We start from the raw sequence: 17,620 nt of genomic DNA on the forward strand, positions 1-17,620 counted from the left end.
ATCTAGTTGGAGTGTTCTCTATGGCAGCTATGTTTTCAGGGCACAATATAGGTCTACTAGTTGGAGTGTTCTCTATGACAGGTATGTTTTCAGGACGTAATTTTGGTCTTCTAGTTGGAGTGATCTCTATGACAGGTATGTTTTCAGGGCACAATATAGGTCTACTAGTTGGAGTGTTCTCTATGACAGGTATGTTTTCAGGACGTAATTTTGGTTATCTAGTTGGAGTGTTCTGTATGACAGCTATGTTTTCAGGGCATAATATAGGTCTACTAGTTGGAGCGTTCTCTATGACAGGTATGTTTTCAGGGCATAATATAGGTCTACTAGTTGGAGTGTTCTCTATGACAGGTATGTTTTCAGGACGTAATTTTGGTCATCTAGTTGGAGTGTTCTCTATGACAGCTATGTTTTCAGGGCATAATATAGGTCTACTAGTTGGAGTGTTCTCTATGACAGGTATGTTTTCAGGGCATAATATAGGTCTACTAGTTGGAGTGTTCTAGTATGACAGGTATCTTTTCAGGACGTAATTTTGGTCTTCTAGTTGGAGTGTTCTCTATGGCAGCTATCTTTTCAGGGCATAATTTAGGTCTACTAGTTGGAGTGTTCTCTATGACAGGTATGTTTTCAGGATGTAATTTTGGTCTTCTAGATGGAATGTTTGCCTTGACAGTTATATTTTCAGGGACTAATATAGGTTTTCTTAAGGGAGTGTTTGCTATGAGAGGTATTTTCTCAGGGCATAATATAGGTTTTCTGGTTGGAGTGTTCTGTCACAGGTATGTTTTCAGGGTGTAAGATAGGTCTACTAGTTGGAAAGTTCACTATAACAGGTGTGTTTTAGGTTTGACAATTTTATTTGGTAATTAAGTTAACATTGTCATACCTGTCCAAAAAGGAAGGTTATAAAGTAAGTAAAAAAAAGGTTATAAAGGTTATAAAGTTAACATTTCGTTCTAAGTTCAGAATTGTAGATTCTTAACATTACCATATCATACCGGTGTAACGGTCAGTTTTTTCCCCAGTCAGTTTTTTCTGAAAAGTATTATATGAAGTTAACATAGTCATATAGGTGTAAAAAGAGGTTTATAAAGTGTGAATTGTCTTTTCAGTCCATAAAGGTAGCAAATAGAATTTCACAGAGCAATATACCCAATTCTCAGTCTGATATTATAATTGTAAATATTAAATCAGGGAAGATTTTAGAGAAAAACTCAAAAGTTCCTTGGAATAACCCAGATACTGCTTTATACTGCCTTATCCCAGAATTTTTCATCTATGGTATTAACAGTTTTATACATATGAGCCGTGCCATGAGAAAACCAACATAGTGGGTATGCGACCAGCAAGGATCCAGACCAGCCTGCGCATCCGCGCAGTCTGGTCAGGATCCATGCTGTTCGCTAACGGGTTCTCTAATTGTAATAGGCTTTGAAAGCGAACAGCATGGATCCTGACCAGACTGCGCGGATGCGCAGGCTGGTCTGGATCCTTGCTGGTCGCATACCCACTATGTTGGTTTTCTCATGGCGCGGCTCATATACTTTTGAAATTATTTAACAGACTTTTTGCAACTGGAGAATTCCCAGATGCTTGGTGTGAATCAGTTATAGTTACTCTTCATAAGAAAGGTGATATAAATAATGTAGATAACTACAGGGGTATATGTTTACAGAACTTTTTAGGTAAAATATACTGTGGTATTTTGGTAACACGTTTAAATTTCTTTGCACAAATATATAGAAAAATTTCAGAGAACCAGACTGGCTTTAAGGCTGGGTACTCAACAGTCGACAGTGCCTTTATATTGAAATCTGTAATAGATAGGATTGTTAAAAACAAAAGACAAAAACTGTTTGTTGCCTTCATTGACTTTCAAAAATGTTTTGATACCATAAATAGAAATATTCTTTGGAATGTACTTAGAAATGGTGGTGTAAGTGGTAACCTCTATAGAGCTCTGCAAAGTATGTATATATCAGTAAAAACTTGTATAAAATGTAATAATGTACGAAGTGATTATATAATAAGTTCAATTGGACTAAAACAAGGATGTTTGGCCAGTCCGATTCTCTTCTCTTTTTATATTGATGAATTACAGCACGTCTTAGATGCAAGTGATGTACGAGGAGTTCATTTACATCCATTTGAGTTACAGCTTTTATCATTGATGTTTGCAGATGATATTGCCCTATTATCTGATACTGTTACTGGTTTGCAAAAGCAATTGAATATTTTATCTAATTTCTGTGACACATACAAACTTAAAGTGAATGAAAATAAAACAAAAATTGTTGTTTTTAAAAATGGTGGTGCACTTGCTAAAAATGAAAAATAGATGTATAAAAACAAATTTCTTGAGGTTGTAAATGCTTTTAGTTATGTTGGCTTAACTTTTACAAGACAACTTTCTATGAGCAGTATGGTGCATGACTTATGTATTAAAGGAAAGAGAGTTCTTGTATCAATTTTAAAGTCTTTATATGATTGCGGCCAGTTAAAGAAAACAGTATTTTTCAAACTGTTTGACACTAAAATATGCCCTCAGTTACTTTATGGAGCCGAAATTTAGGGTATAAATAAATTTGAAGAACTTGAGCGTGTCCAGTATTATGCCTGCAAACGTTTTATGTGTTCTAGGCAAAATTCATCTAATGCTACGGTACTTGGTGATTGTGGCAGATATCCTTTGTATATTGAATCATGTAAACGATGTATAAAATATTGGTTAAAAATTTTAAAAATGCCAAACAGTAGATTAGTTAAGATGTGTTATCTAATGATGTATAATGATGATATAAGTGGCCACAAAAACTGGGTATCTGCTGTAAGAGATAATCTGCAAAAACATGGTTTTGGATATGTTTGGGAAAACCAATCAGTTGATTCAGAAAAACACTTTTTATTAACATTTATAAATAGATTAAAAGATATTTACCTACAAGAATGGCGTGTATCAGTTAGTTCAAATAAAAAATTGTCGTTTTATATGATGTTCAAAGAAGATTTCTCATATGAAAAGTATTTAGATATATTAGACATCAAAAAATTTAGGTTTATGTACACAAATTTTAGAATAGGTTCTCACGATCTTGAGATTGAAACTGGTTGACATAGAAAAATAGAAATAGAAAATAGATTGTGTAGTAAATGTGATAAGAATATTAAAGAAGATGAGTTCCATTTTTTACTTTGTTGTGAATTTTACTCGGAATTAAGAATGATGTATTTACCTAAAAAATACTACTGTAGTCCAACGCATAACAAATTTAATATTCTGATGTCAACAAAAAATGAAACTTTGATAAGGTCCATTGCTACTTTCTTATATTATGCTTTTGAGAAACGAAAGTCTAATGTTTAGTTACTAAAACTTTAATATATTATTTATACATGATATATGTCAGTTTCTGTTACTTTGTATATGATATATGTCAGTTTCTGTTACTTTGTGTATGATATTTGTCAGTTTCTGTTACTTTGTATATGTCATTTTCTTTTACCCTGTACATGAATGTGCATATGCCTTGTATTTTGTTGTTTTGTAAATATGTTTGCATGGGCCGGTGGCCTTAGAGCAAAAATAAACTTCTGTTCTGTTCTGTTCTGTTCTAATTTGAAACAAGAAAAGAAATAAATACGATTTAAGATTTATACTGTATCAGTGATACATCATAAACAATTACTGATTGATTAAGTCTCCAGTTGATAATAGGGCTGCACACATTGACAGGTAAATTGTAGTGTTGTTTCCTGGTATGGAAAAGTTTTCTTGGGGTTCTTGGTGATATAGTAGCCTAGTTGATTATGTAAATAACAAGAATTTCTAGAACTTGATAGTTTTCTTATAACTGAATATATTTTTGATTTGTACTTATTGACAGAGAAAGTAGAAGGGCTGTTGTATTTACCCTGGTGTTGGCTTGCCTTCACCATTAAACAGACCAAACTACTAATGTTATTTGAACTTTTACCTTTCTTAGAATGTTTTGTATATGTTCTGTGTATGTACATTGTATATGTTGTCATAAAATAAAGGAAGGAATAAAATATGTTTAAATCAATCAAACCTTCACCATTGCATTCAGGTTGACATTTTATGGCGAGCTTCTCAGCATTCATTATATTGTCTTAACTATTGCCTCTGTTATCATCAAACTTCACATAAGCGTTGGTCTCAGTCAGGGGTAGATAGTGTGTTAAGAGTCCGTATATCCTAAGTCTAGGTCACTCGGGTCAAATGTAGTAGTGATTAAAGTTTTATGGTAAGCTTTTCAATTTCACTATGTCATCTTAACTGCTGTTCCTATAATCATCAAACTTCACATAAGGATGGATCTTAGTAAGGGTCAGACATCTTTTGGTTTAGGGTCTAATACCTCAAAGGTCAAGGTCACTGGGATCTGATTACGTAATAGTTTAGGTATATGTCATGCTTTTCAGTTTCACATTTATTTCTTAATATTTCATAGCAGGGCTTCTGAAATTTTGATAACACAATCGGTCCGAAACGAAAATCCTGACATCGGCGCTACCCTACCCACCGCATTCCCAATATTACATATTTTGTAAAACGTGATAGAGTAAAGAAATGAGCATGTCATGCATTAGAACTGAGTTACCGGTCACCGTGTGTTTCCATACAATGAAGACAGTTATTCAATGTTATGTGTGATCGTTACTTTGTTTAAATTTCGATTTTTTTCCGAGAAAATACTTGTAAGGATAAATTACTGAGGCATTGACACCGTGTGCGTAACTAGTCTAAAAGCCAACGCACGTGACCGGTACCATATACACGGCAGATACTTTGTGATGTTTCCTCATTCTTTGACGGAATTCTATAAAATACAATGCGTCAAAGTGAATTACACAACACATATTCTCTGCTAAACAGTCTCAGTATTTTAAGAATACTCTGCCGCGGACCGAATGTGTACGTTATATGAACGCTGAGATCGAATTTCCCGCATGTATAGTACTAAAAGGTCACGCATGTTGGCCACGGATATTTCATTTCACTTATGTTGTACTTCAATAAGCAACTTCATTTTATAAAGTTATATGTTCTCTTCTGATGTAAACAAAATTTCATTTTGAAACGTTTTTTAAAAGACCAATTTGATAAACAGCGCCACTCCGGTTTTCTTTATCATTCGTGTTTGCCAGTCCATTTTTTTTTCTTTTTCTTTTTTGCACAGTCAGGTTGCAAAGACGATTTTCTGCACTTGTTTCAACTGGAGCCCCAACAAATAAATCTTGTAATTTTTTCAAATCAAGTAATTATAAAAAATATTTTGATCGGTTTTCCGTGTGATGTCTCATTAAATCAAAGACCTATAATGTACAATTATAGCTCTTTGATTAAATGCAGTGACCATTTGTTTTTTACCGTGATCAAACATAGCCTTTTGAAATAAACCATCCGTCAGATTCTAAATAAAAGAAGTGGATCCCCGTCGAAATGATTTGGATCCAGTCCAGGGTTCTAGCCAGGATTTTCTGAAGGCATGTTGCAGGATTTTTTTTTGACGAGCAAAGGGGTGGGTGCGAGAAGGTGTCTCCTCCTGCATGGGGGGTCACCCCAGAAAATTTTGTGTTACTACAACTCATTTTGGTGCATTCTGGTGCATTTCAGATTGAAAAACATAGTGGTATTTTCAGTGATTAATAAGCATCATTCACATGTACAACAAGAAAAGATATTGGGTCAGAAAAATCCTATGGAGTTTATTTGAGTTTATTTGCTGAATAACAAAAGTTCATCAATTTTAAGTTGCTAAAAATGTTCATTTACTATTTATTGTACATAAAACAACACATTTTAGCACTACACACAGATCTATTTGTACTTTAAAGTTTATGTCTTCTATTCCTGTAGAGTTTATTTGCAGAAAACTTATCCATTTTAAGATTTTGAAAATGTCAACTGTTTGTTGTACATACATGTAAAACAACACAATCTGAGACTCATCCAGGGAAACGCTGGTTTCCATTTTGGATCAATGCCCGATTTCCTTTGGCCATTTGGCGTGGCTGGGTGGATTCTGAAATTGTGACCGAGGCCTCCGTGGCCAAGTGGTTAAGGTTGCTGGCTTCAAATCACTTGCCCCTCATCGATGTGGGTTTGAGCCTCACTCAGGGCGTTGAATTCTTCATGTGAGGAAGCCATCCAGCTGGCTTACGGAAGGTTGGTGGTTCTACCAGAGTGTCCGTTCGTGATGAAATAATGCACGGAGGGTATTTCAAACTTTCTCTACAAGTTCTATTTTGAAAGTGACGACAGAAAACAATAATTCTTGCATAGTCTTTTCGATATTCCGCCCGAGAAAACACATGTGAAAAACATTAATATTACGGCGATAATTGTTCAAAAGCATTTTACCGTGTTGAACAATTTTTGACTTTATTCCTTACATTGTCTTTCCTTGATTGCGAAAAATATTCGAACGATAATTGTTTAATCATCTGTCATTATATCTAATGACATGTATAATCTTATAACTTGCGAAGTCACTTTCATGTACACATCACAAGATACCGCCTGTCAAAGGATTTAAAGGCGGAGCTACGATGAAATTTACGTCACACGTTCCACACATAGGAAGCTGTCATTGGTTTATCGGTTATCTTAACTGGCATCGCTTTACCTAAACTATCGGGTAAGCACGTGGAAGCTTTTCGAATACACTGTCAGATTAATCGGGGTGCTTATTGGGATGATTTTATGACATGTCGCTTCGGCAATAAGGGATGACGGGGGGAAATAAGGGATGTCGAATATACAACTCAGAGTCTGAAGGCATGTCGCACGCGACAGGCGATAATAGCCTGGCGAGAACCCTGCAGTCAGACATATTTGGAAACCAGTCAAAAATGTTTAATACATTGCAGTCGGCTGTCTGCAAACATTAAAGGATGTGCCGCGTGAGCACTGATTGCGTCACGTGCTAAATACGGACCGATTATCAAAGTAACAATCAGACCGTTTGACATGTTTATTGATTATCTGAGGATGCGACCAACAATTTCCTGCTTGGCAGTTGATGGTGTATTGAGATATCAGACCGAAATTTATACTTTTCTCCATTTTTACGGGACTGATTTTTTTCGTTTTTTCACTTCATGAATCTGTCAGAAAAGTCAAAAATCGGCCCAAAACCGACAAACCAGCAAATTTCCGAAGCCCTGTTTCATAGTATACCTCTTACCCCCTTTTCTAGCCCCTACCCATACTTCTACTCTCCTTTCCACATATTACATTCCTATTATACCCCCTCCTCTCCCATCCCCAAATAAAATATATATTTTTTTACATTCCGGTTTTGAGGTCAGCGATATTTTTGTACTTTTAATAATGGAATGGTCTATTATTTAGTACAATATTGGTTCTTACCAAAATAAGGCAAGGTAAAAAATTTCTGATTTCCCTAATCGGCAGACAAGTCTATAAATTGAACTCTTAAACGTGAAAATCAAACTATAACTTATATTGTTATTAGATTCCCTCATACACCCACTGCCTCATCGATTTACCCCAATCCTTACATTTCCCACACTAAATTGCCACTTACCCCCTTTCCATTACTACCTCACTCCACCTAACACCAATTCTCTCCAACTACCCCAATTTTTTTACATTTCCCGCACTTATATAATAATAATAATCATATATTGGAAAATATTTTTGAAAACCAAGCACGCTGCCTTCCTACAGCTCTTGTTATTTAAAACTACCCTTCATTTCAGCCGCTACCTTTTTACATTTTTACTAATGACAGGGAAACATGTTTTGCTAGCAGCAAAAACTCCCGCCTGACCATTATCTTTTGGGCATTTTACAGTGTATTTTCCCCAAGGAATCGTTCGAAAAAATTCTGTACATTATTTTTTGTCTTTTCATATTACGACAGAGGTCTCAATAAATGTTCCCTGACATACTATTATGTGAATCACTTAAATTGCATGTACCCAAAAATAGAAAACAAATCTGTAATGTCAAACTGTCTGCTTCATTCTGCAGTGTCTCTGCAGTGACGTTGATACTAAATTACAAGAAATCACAGTGCGTCTCAAATTCTGGGGTTGAAATATGGATGGCAAAAAAAACATAAAATAATTCATTTCTCTTGTTAGTTCAGAATGTATCGAAGGGTTTTAATTCTTAATCGCATCTGCAATGGAATTCTGGGAGATTGCATTATGTAAATGTGTACACAGCTTCTCATTTTGCCAATTCTCGTCTTTTCTTAGCCTGGATTTACACCAATTATCATCTTGTTCATATTTGTTTGAACATTCTATCAGTTGTTACATTGTTTCTTTGGGAATATTGTCTGTCCAATCCTATTCTTGCATTAATTTACTGAAATAGACGTTTAGTAACTTGGAAGTGATTTCGATAGTATTTTAGCCGTTGGGAAATTAACGAGTGGGCCCAGCTGAAGGCGGTGATCAATAAGCCGAAATTGCAAAATTGGCGTATTGTACCGAATGATGAATGCTCGCTATTTATGGGAATATTGATATAAAACGCAGCCAGGATATTTCAAATATTAACTTTCTTATTGATCGCTATTGTTCAAATTGTTCCTTAATGGTTAAGATACAATCAGACACAAAGCTTAACCAATTTTAGAAATTAGCGTTTGATCCCGTCTTCTGTGACGAGGGGTATTATATTGAATCTTATGTTTCATTTGGATTGTGATCTTGTCTTACGTTAATGCACACTTATTTTGATCTTTTACAAATAAAATTCGTGAGAGATTTTTTTAATATAAAAATTTTCATTTTAAAAAAATTCAAAATCATAAAAACATAATATGACATCAGTTTCTAATCAACTCTTTCAGTTTACAAAACAAGAAAAGTCAGAAATCATAATTCCAAATTAAACCCTTACCCTGCTAAATTTCTATAATGAGCTTGTCCATCTTTAAATTTGGACAATACCATTAACTGCTTAACTGTGCTTACCAAAAAGATACTGACTGAATGGTGAACAATGCAGATCTTGATTAGACTGCATGATCATGATATGCATGGGTTACAAAGGCAGTGTCAGCCATGAACAGCATGATAAGGGTTAAACCCTTCTTCATTTAAAATAGGAAGTACAAAGAAAATCTCATAATTTACAAGGCACAGTATTTTTATAAAAGTAAAAATCATGGAGGTTACATTAAAGAGTTTTGTGAATCAAGGATGTTGCCAGAAGCTAAAAGAAACAGAATGAGAACATACAGGAGATACTAACTTAGCAAAATTTTATTAATTATTATCATTACTTAGACAAAAAATAGCACCAAAGCCTCCATGTTTCTATAACAGCAAATATAGCTACATTACTATTGGCGCTATACCTAACTTGACATAATATTAGTTCCAAACTTGAAATCTCACAGTCAAGCTAGGAATTCTGTTTCACAGGCCTAAGATAAGTGCTATAAAATTTCAGTTGTTAAAATCTTGCAGACATTAATGAGAATTAATGGATTTCTGTTGAACATCTTTTGCTAAGGAGTCTGATGCTAGATTTAGAAATATCCAAGAGGAGCATATCAATGACTTTTTCTTACTTTTATCAGACCATTTGACTTCATGATTGTTTAACCCTGACCGTGTGTGCGTCTGATATGTGTTTAATCTTATCTGGCTGATAACTTTGTTGTGCATTGTTGGATTTTGAAATAACTTGGCACAAATAAACCACCATAACAAGACAACATGTTTTATGCAAATCCATACCCCTAGCTCAAAGATCAAGGTCACATTAAGAGGTTAAAGATTTATGGTCATCTGTCTTGTCTGCTCTATAGCTGTTTTATGCATGCATGGCTATTGATATAGCTTGGTACAAACATTCTCTGTAATAAGATGACAATTGTTTCGTTCAAGACACGTACGTCAGCCTTAGTGATAAAGGTCACACTTAGAGGTCAGAGATTAAGGTCATTTTTGTTGTCCGCTTTATAACTTTTTTATGCATGCATGGATATTCAAATATCTTGATACAAACATTGAGCATGACAGTTTAAGACCCATACACCTACCTTAAAGGTCAAGGTGACACTTAGAAGTGAAAAAAAAATCATTTCTTCTGTCTGTTTTATAAATTTTGTATGAATGGATGTATATACAAGTAACTAGGCACAAGCATTCAATATAATTTGACAATGTGTTGCATGCAGGACTTACCAGTAGACCCCAAGCTAAATGTCAAGGTCACCCTTACAAGTCAACTATTTTGAGTTTTTAACTTTTGTATAAATGGATGAATATATATATAACGTGGGACAAATATTCACCATTACTGGATGATGTGCCAGGTGTAAGATCTAGACCCCTGCCTCAAACGTCAGGGTCACAATTTAAAGTCAATAATTGAACTTAATATTCTTATTTGCATTAAATATTCAAATAATTTAACACAAACATTTACCATAATAATAGGATGCTTCAAGTGCAAGACTTAGACTGTTAGATATAAGAGGTCAAGATCACACTAAAAGGTCGTGCATTTTATGTCATTTATCTTTTCTGGTCTGTAACTTTTAGAAAGATACTCAAATGACTTAGAACAAATTTTCACGTTTTCAAGACCATGTAATCATTAAGGCTTAGAATTACGCTTTGAGAAACAAAACTCAAACAACACCAAATCATAGAAAGCAAGAGTTGTTTAACATGAAAATTGAACAGCATGTAAAATATATATATTACTTTATGAAACAAGTGTCAGTATACTGATATCAACATTGAATTCCGGAAAAGGACTGCCTAAAGGGGCCCCCACTTCCTGAGAGTCAAACGCCTTTAAAATCTCACCATTTTCAAAGAACTGTTACACATGTTCGCTTTGATGCATTTGCAATAGCTTGCGAGCGGTAAAATTTCACATAACAAGGTGGAACACAGTTTTCAGCAATGTTTATCTTTATTTCTTTACAAAGGGCATTCATTTTCAAAGGGAGACAACTTTTTCTTGATGGATACTTAAAATATTCAGAAAAAGTTGTCTCCCTTTAAAAATGAATGCCATTTGTACTTAAAATATTTGGAAAAAGTTGTCTCTCTTTGAAAATGAATGCCATTTGTAAAGAAATAAAGATAAACAATTGCTGAAAACTGTGTTCCACCTTGTTGTGCGAAATTTCACCACTCACACGCTATTGCAAATGCATCAAAATGAAGATGTATAACAGTTCTTTGAAAATGGTGAGTTTTTAAAGGCGTTAAATGACTGTCCGGAAGTGGGGGCCCCTTTAGGCAGTCCTTTTCCAGAATTCAATGTTTATGTCAGTATACTGACACTTGTTTCGTAAAGTAATATACATGTTTTACATGCTGTTCATTTTCATGTCAAACAACTCTTTCTTTCTATGATTTGGTGTTGTTTGAGTTTTGTTTCTCAAATTGTAATTCTAAGCCTTAAAGGAGAAAGAAGTGTGTAGGGTCATATTTCCTTTCAAGCGTGAAAATGCTGTCACAGGACTCACATTTCTGTTTTCTGATATTACTTGAAGTTGTTGAAGACATTAACGATATTTCAGTAGTTAAAAAATTGAGGAATACAATTTCAGTTGAAACATTTTGGAAAACTTTTAATGGGGGAGATATATTGAATTAGTGCTGTCAGTCTGTCTGTATGTCACAGAGTTTGTCCATGCAACTCCTCCAACACGATCAGGTGAATTTACACCAAACTTCACAGAAGTGATCATTGCCAAGCTTAGTTTTGCATGTCTTTGCTATGTTCTGGTTCAGAGACTTTCAGTGGAGTAATGGCCCTTGATTACTGAAATTTTATGACGTTTTGCCCCCTTCTCTTATATTATTTGGTTGATTTCTACCTAATGTTACAGGAGTGATCAGAACCAAGTAAATTATGCATATTATAGGCATGTTCTGGTTCAATGATTTTTCAGTGGAGTTATGGTCCTAAATTTACTATAGTTGACCTTATTTGCACAATTTTTTCCAGTACAACCAGAAGTTATTACACCAAACTTCATAAAAGTGATCATTGCCCAGCCTAAGTTGTGCATATATCAGCATGTAACAGTTTGGTGATTGTCAGTGGAGGTATGGTCCTTGATTCATTAAATTTTAGGATGTTCAGAGTTAAGTCCCTGTATCCAGGTTAGGTGAGCAACTCAGGGTCATTGTGGCCGTCTTGTATAAGGTTTTTCTTACGTCTTCATATTTTAACATCTCTTTTGAGCAGAGCTTAATATTTTAGTAATAGAATGTTTGAGTTTGCATCTCCTTTATTCACTTGTACTTTCTCTCATTCAAAACTGACAAAGTTGCTTATTTTCACAAACAGTTTTGAACATTTTATGACGCAGTTAAATACTCGCTCTTCAACTTTTCTCACGTTACATTGTGTGACACAGGATATGTATAAAGTCCCGATTCCAGTTTTTTTTGTCAGTTATTCAAGAATAACAAAGATTTTCTTCCGCTTAAGCACCATATTTGCTGATAATAAAGTATAAATCATCCTCATTACAGTCTTTAAAATGCAGCTGAGATTAGCTTCGACTGCTATGTTTAGGGTCGTTCTTGAGATTGAAGCTTTGAAATATTGTGAAAATCTAAATCACTCCTAAATTAGATTCCTGTGTTCCTGTGAAATCTATTACTGACGTCATATGTAAGAGGATGTCAGTTGTGATTCCAGCCAACAAGTCTTGAAGATGATTTTTAAGCCTTTGCCACAGTTATGATTCCAGCTCATGACCTCAAGGATAATTTTGTTATGTCCTTCTTCAAAGAAACAGGGGATATTGCTTTACACATGCAGTCATTTTAGTTGGTTGGCTAGTGTGTCTGGCAGTAGAGCGAACGGTTTCTGCTCACTGACTTGAGAAACCACTTGACTCGGAACATTCAAACTTGATAACATGATCAGGCTATTAAAATGGATGACCGTTATCATTTTTTGGGCCATTAAGTTAAAGGTCAAGGTCACAGGGGCCTAAACCTTGAAAACTGTTTCCACTCAATAACTTGAGAACCACTTGATGCAGAACTTTCAAACTTGAGAGGATTATTGGACTTATGAAGTAGATAACTCCTATTGTTTTGAGGGTTAATAGGTCAAAGGTCAAAGTCATAGTGATCACTCGACTGAAAATAGGACAACCCATCATGGACGGCATAATTATGTGTTTCCAGCTCATAAGCAGAAGGATCATTTTATTGTCTTGCTGCAGTTGTGCTTCCAGCTCATAAGCAGAAGTATCATTGTATTGTCTCGCTGCAGTTGTGATTCCAGTCCATAAGCAGAAGGATCATTGTATTGTCTCGCTGCAGTTGTGATTCCAGCCCATAAGCAGAAGGATCATTGTATTTTCTTGCTGCAGTTGTGTTTCCAGCCCATAAGCAGAAGGATCATTGTATTTTCTTGCTGCAGTTGTGTTTCCAGCTCATAAGCAGAAGGATCATTGTATTGTCTTGCTGCAGTTGTGTTTCCAGCACATAAGCAGAAGGATCATTGTATTGTCTCGCTGCGCTTGTGATTCCAGTCCATAAGCAGAAGGATCCTTGTATTGTCTCGCTGCAGTTGTGATTCGAGCCCATAAGCAGAAGGATTGTTGTATTTTCTCGCTGCAGTTGTGTTTCCAGCTCATAAGCAGAAGGATCGTTGTATTGTCTTGCTGCAGTTGTGTTTCCAGCTCATAAGCAGAAGGATCGTTGTATTGTCTTGCTGCAGTTGTGTTTCCAGCTCATAAGCAGAAGGATCGTTGTATTGTCTTGCTGCAGTTGTGTTTCCAGCTCATAAGCAGAAGGATCATTGTATTGTCTCGCTGCAGTTGTGATTCCAGTCCATAAGCAGAAGGATCATTGTGTTGTCTCGCTGCAGTTGTGATTCCAGTCCATAAGCAGAAGGATCATTGTGTTGTCTCGCTGCAGTTGTGATTCCAGCCCATAAGCAGAAGGATCATTGTATTGTCTCCTGCAGTTGTGATTCCAGCCCATAAGCAGAAGGATCATTGTATTGTCTCGCTGCAGTTGTGATTCCAGCCCATAAGCAGAAGGATCATTGTATTGTCTCGCTGCAGTTGTGATTCCAACTCATAAGCAGAAGGATCAGAGTATTTTCTTGCTGCAGTTGTGATTCCAGTCCATAAGCAGAAGGATCATTGTATTGTCTTGCTGCAGTTGTGATTCCAGCCCATAAGCAGAAGGATCATTGTATTTTCTTGCTGCAGTTGTGATTCCAGCCCATAAGCAGAAGGATCATCGTATTTTCTTGCTGCAGTTGTGATTCCAGCCCATAAGCAGAAGGATCATCGTATTGTCTTGCTGCAGTTGTGATTCCAGCCCATGACCTCAAAGATGATTTTGTTATCTTCAGTAGAGTTTTGATTCCATCATGTGACATCAAGCATGACTCTCTTGTCTTGGCAGCAGATGTGATTCCAGCCTATGATACCAAGCATGATTTTGTTGTTTTGGCCACAGTTGTGATTCCAACTTGTGACCTCCAAGATGATTTAGTTGTAATAGCCCAAGTAGCTATTCTAGCCCATGTTCTCAAGAAGGATTTTGTTATCTTGGCCTAAGTTGTGATTCCAGCCATGACCTCTGAGAAGATTTTATTGCAATGACCTCAAGGATGATTTTGTTGTCTTGATAACAGCTGTGATCCTAGGACTTAAATTAAGGGTGGTTTCAAGCTCTCCAGCTTCGCTCAATAAGGAGGGTGTAGATCTATAAATCATAGGGTCACGAGTTTGATCACCCTTACTTTGTTTATTTGTTTTGAGTTTAACGCCATTTTACAACAGTATTTCAATTGTCTAACAGCAGGCAATTAACCTAACCAGTGTGCATGGATTCTGTACCAGTACAAACCTGTTCTCCGCAAGTAACTGCCAACTTCCACACATAAATCAGAGGTGGAGGACGAATGATTTCAGACACAATGTTGTTTATCAAATCATCATGGAGAACATATTATGCCTCGCTGATTGCATACCATGTATAGGCATAGGAAATAGAGATCAATATAATTGCACCTTTTCTAATCCTACCAGGTGTTCTGTATTACAAAAGTGCTTTTATTGTGACATTTTGGTACAAGCAAAACTGTATTATCTTCACTATTATTTACTTACTGGTACTTCATTTTATTATTGGCTTGTTAAAAGTTAATTTTTTACCATATGTAAGTTGACAGAATCATAGGAACCATGTTTTGAGGGGTAAATCAAACACAAAAGAATAAATCCTAAATGTTTTTGTTGTGCAAAAAAGTATGATATTGTGTATAAAACAGTTTTCATTTTCCACTCAATTGTGTAATTGCAAGGGAAGTAAACTAATAGATATCTCTGATTATAAGTATTAGCCCAAGGCAAGAGTTGTCATTCTTTGTGGATCACAACTTTAAATTAAAAATTAAAACTTCTGTTATTGATATTAACAAAACTATCATAAACTTCACATTTGTAAAATCATTTTTGGTTATTTCAAGGACTTGGAAATCAATTTCTAGACCTTATTTAATGTATTACTACCATTAAAAATTTTAGGGTCTATCTCTACCATGTACTGCAGTTGTTGGCAATACTTTGGATTAAATTTCTTACTCTGCGGCATTAATATGCAAGATTTATTTTCATCAGCTTTGTTTCTAGATAAAGTTCTGATTTCTCAGTTTCCTCAAATTAATTGAAAAAATTGTTTGATTTTAATGAACTTCTTTTTAAAAAGGGTTAGAACAAATTGCAGGAACTACCAACAACTTCTGAGTAACCTTTTCAATCAAGTCTTCCCAGTTTAATTTGTAGCTCTTCAAATTAACTTAATTTTAAATAATGTGCCAGATAAACTTTAAAGGATAATTCATTTGATTCAGTTCTTGTAAAAATAAAATTGAGCTGGGAATTTTCAGAGAGCTTTTCTGATTTTATTACTTTTGGTGGCTTTAGACTAGTTATAAAATGTGGATTAAAAATACGATCAGTCTCTGTAGAGTGAATGCAGTGGCTGTTAATTTGCAGTGAACTACATCTTCCTCAAGCATTGATGGCTTCAGAGCACAAGGGAGAACTCAAGCAATTTAAATTTAGTATATAAATCCCTCAACAATCTTCTTCCAGATTACAGTCAAACTTGTGCTAGCGACCACCCGTGAATAGCAACCACCTGTCGACAACAACCACCTGGCGACCACGACCAGCGACCAGCCTAATTCATTCCCAAGAGTCATATTTGCCCCCCAATAACCACCAAGCTGGACCACCAAGCTGGACCTTTTCGGCATGAAAATATTTGAAATCTGCCAAATTTTCACGACTCGCTTGACAGCAAACATAATAATTACTGCTTGATTGAAAATTTGCAAGTTTGCACTGGCCGAATTAATACATAGAACATAAAGAAAGCAAGAAACTGTAAAAATACTTTTTATCAGCATGATAATGGCTAACTGAGAAGTGACCCTTCTCCCCAAATAAAGACCACCTGTGAAAAAAGACCACTTTTGCTTGTTCCGAAGAGTGGTCTTTGTTCACAGGTCAATTGACTGTATATGGAAAATATTTTTATTAATACCACAAATAAATCATTAAGATCATATGAACGAGGACTACTTTCAGTTCAAAAACCAAGACTTGAATTTTGCAGAAAGTCCTTGGCATACTGAGGCTAAAAAACTTTGGAACTCTCTCCCTCTAATCATCTGGAAACTTGTAGACATTTAAAAGTAGCTATCTAAATTGGTGGTTCAAAACTCTACAGCTGTATGTTTTTTTAAATGCAAATAGTATACCATGTCGCTTCTGTTGAAGTACAAAAGTCATAATGTTGTTACTTAAGATTTTACTGGCATATTCTATCTATTAATTGTCTTAGATTTGTGCCTTTACACCAATGTTAAACTCACTGCTTATATATTTTGCATAACTGTTGTTTTTATTTATGATCATTATCGCTGTTTTGTAACTGTATATATGTACATTTGCCAGAGGCTTACAAGGAAGACTGGGCTTGCCCAATTGTGTTGCCTCTTTAAATAAAGTTATTAATCCCCCGCCGTGGCGGAGGGATTATAGGAATGGTCTGCGTCCGTCCGTCCATCTGTCCGTCCGTCCTTCCGTCCGTAACAAAATCGTGTCCGGTCCATATCTCCTAAACCCCTTGAAGGATTTTCATGAAACTTGGGTCAAATGATCACCTCATCAAGACGATGTGCAGAACCCATGAGTCAGCCTTGTTGGTTCAAGGTCAAGGTCACAACTCAAGGTCAAAAGTTTGAGCCTTCCATTTTGTGTCCGCTCTATATCTCCTAAACCCCTTGAAGGAATTTTATAAAACTTGGGTCAAATGATCACCTCATCAAGACGATGTGCAGAACTCATGAGTCAGCCATGCCGGCTCAAGGTCAAGGTCACAACTCGAGGTCAAAGGTTTGAGCCTTCCGTTTTATGTCCACTCTATATCTCTTAAACCCCTTGAAGGAATTTTATAAAACTTGGGTCAAATGATCACCTCATCAAGACGATGTGCAGAACTCATGAGTCAGTCATGTCGGCTCAAGGTCAAGGTCACAACTTAGGGTCAAAGGTTTGAGCCTTCCATTTTGTGTCCGCTCTATATC

At 35.7% G+C, this 17,620-nt stretch overlaps 1 protein-coding gene across 3 annotated transcripts in view; it reads left to right on the top strand.

The window, feature by feature from the left end:
* The window catches only part of LOC123565048 (high-affinity choline transporter 1-like), a 121,126-nt gene that overhangs the window by 78,310 nt on the left and 25,196 nt on the right, over positions 1-17,620 (top strand). The gene's annotated exons all lie outside the window — the stretch shown is intronic.

This window comes from Mercenaria mercenaria, chromosome 2 (assembly GCF_021730395.1).
Source record: "Mercenaria mercenaria strain notata chromosome 2, MADL_Memer_1, whole genome shotgun sequence".
In the NCBI taxonomy this organism is placed as follows: domain Eukaryota; kingdom Metazoa; phylum Mollusca; class Bivalvia; order Venerida; family Veneridae; genus Mercenaria; species Mercenaria mercenaria.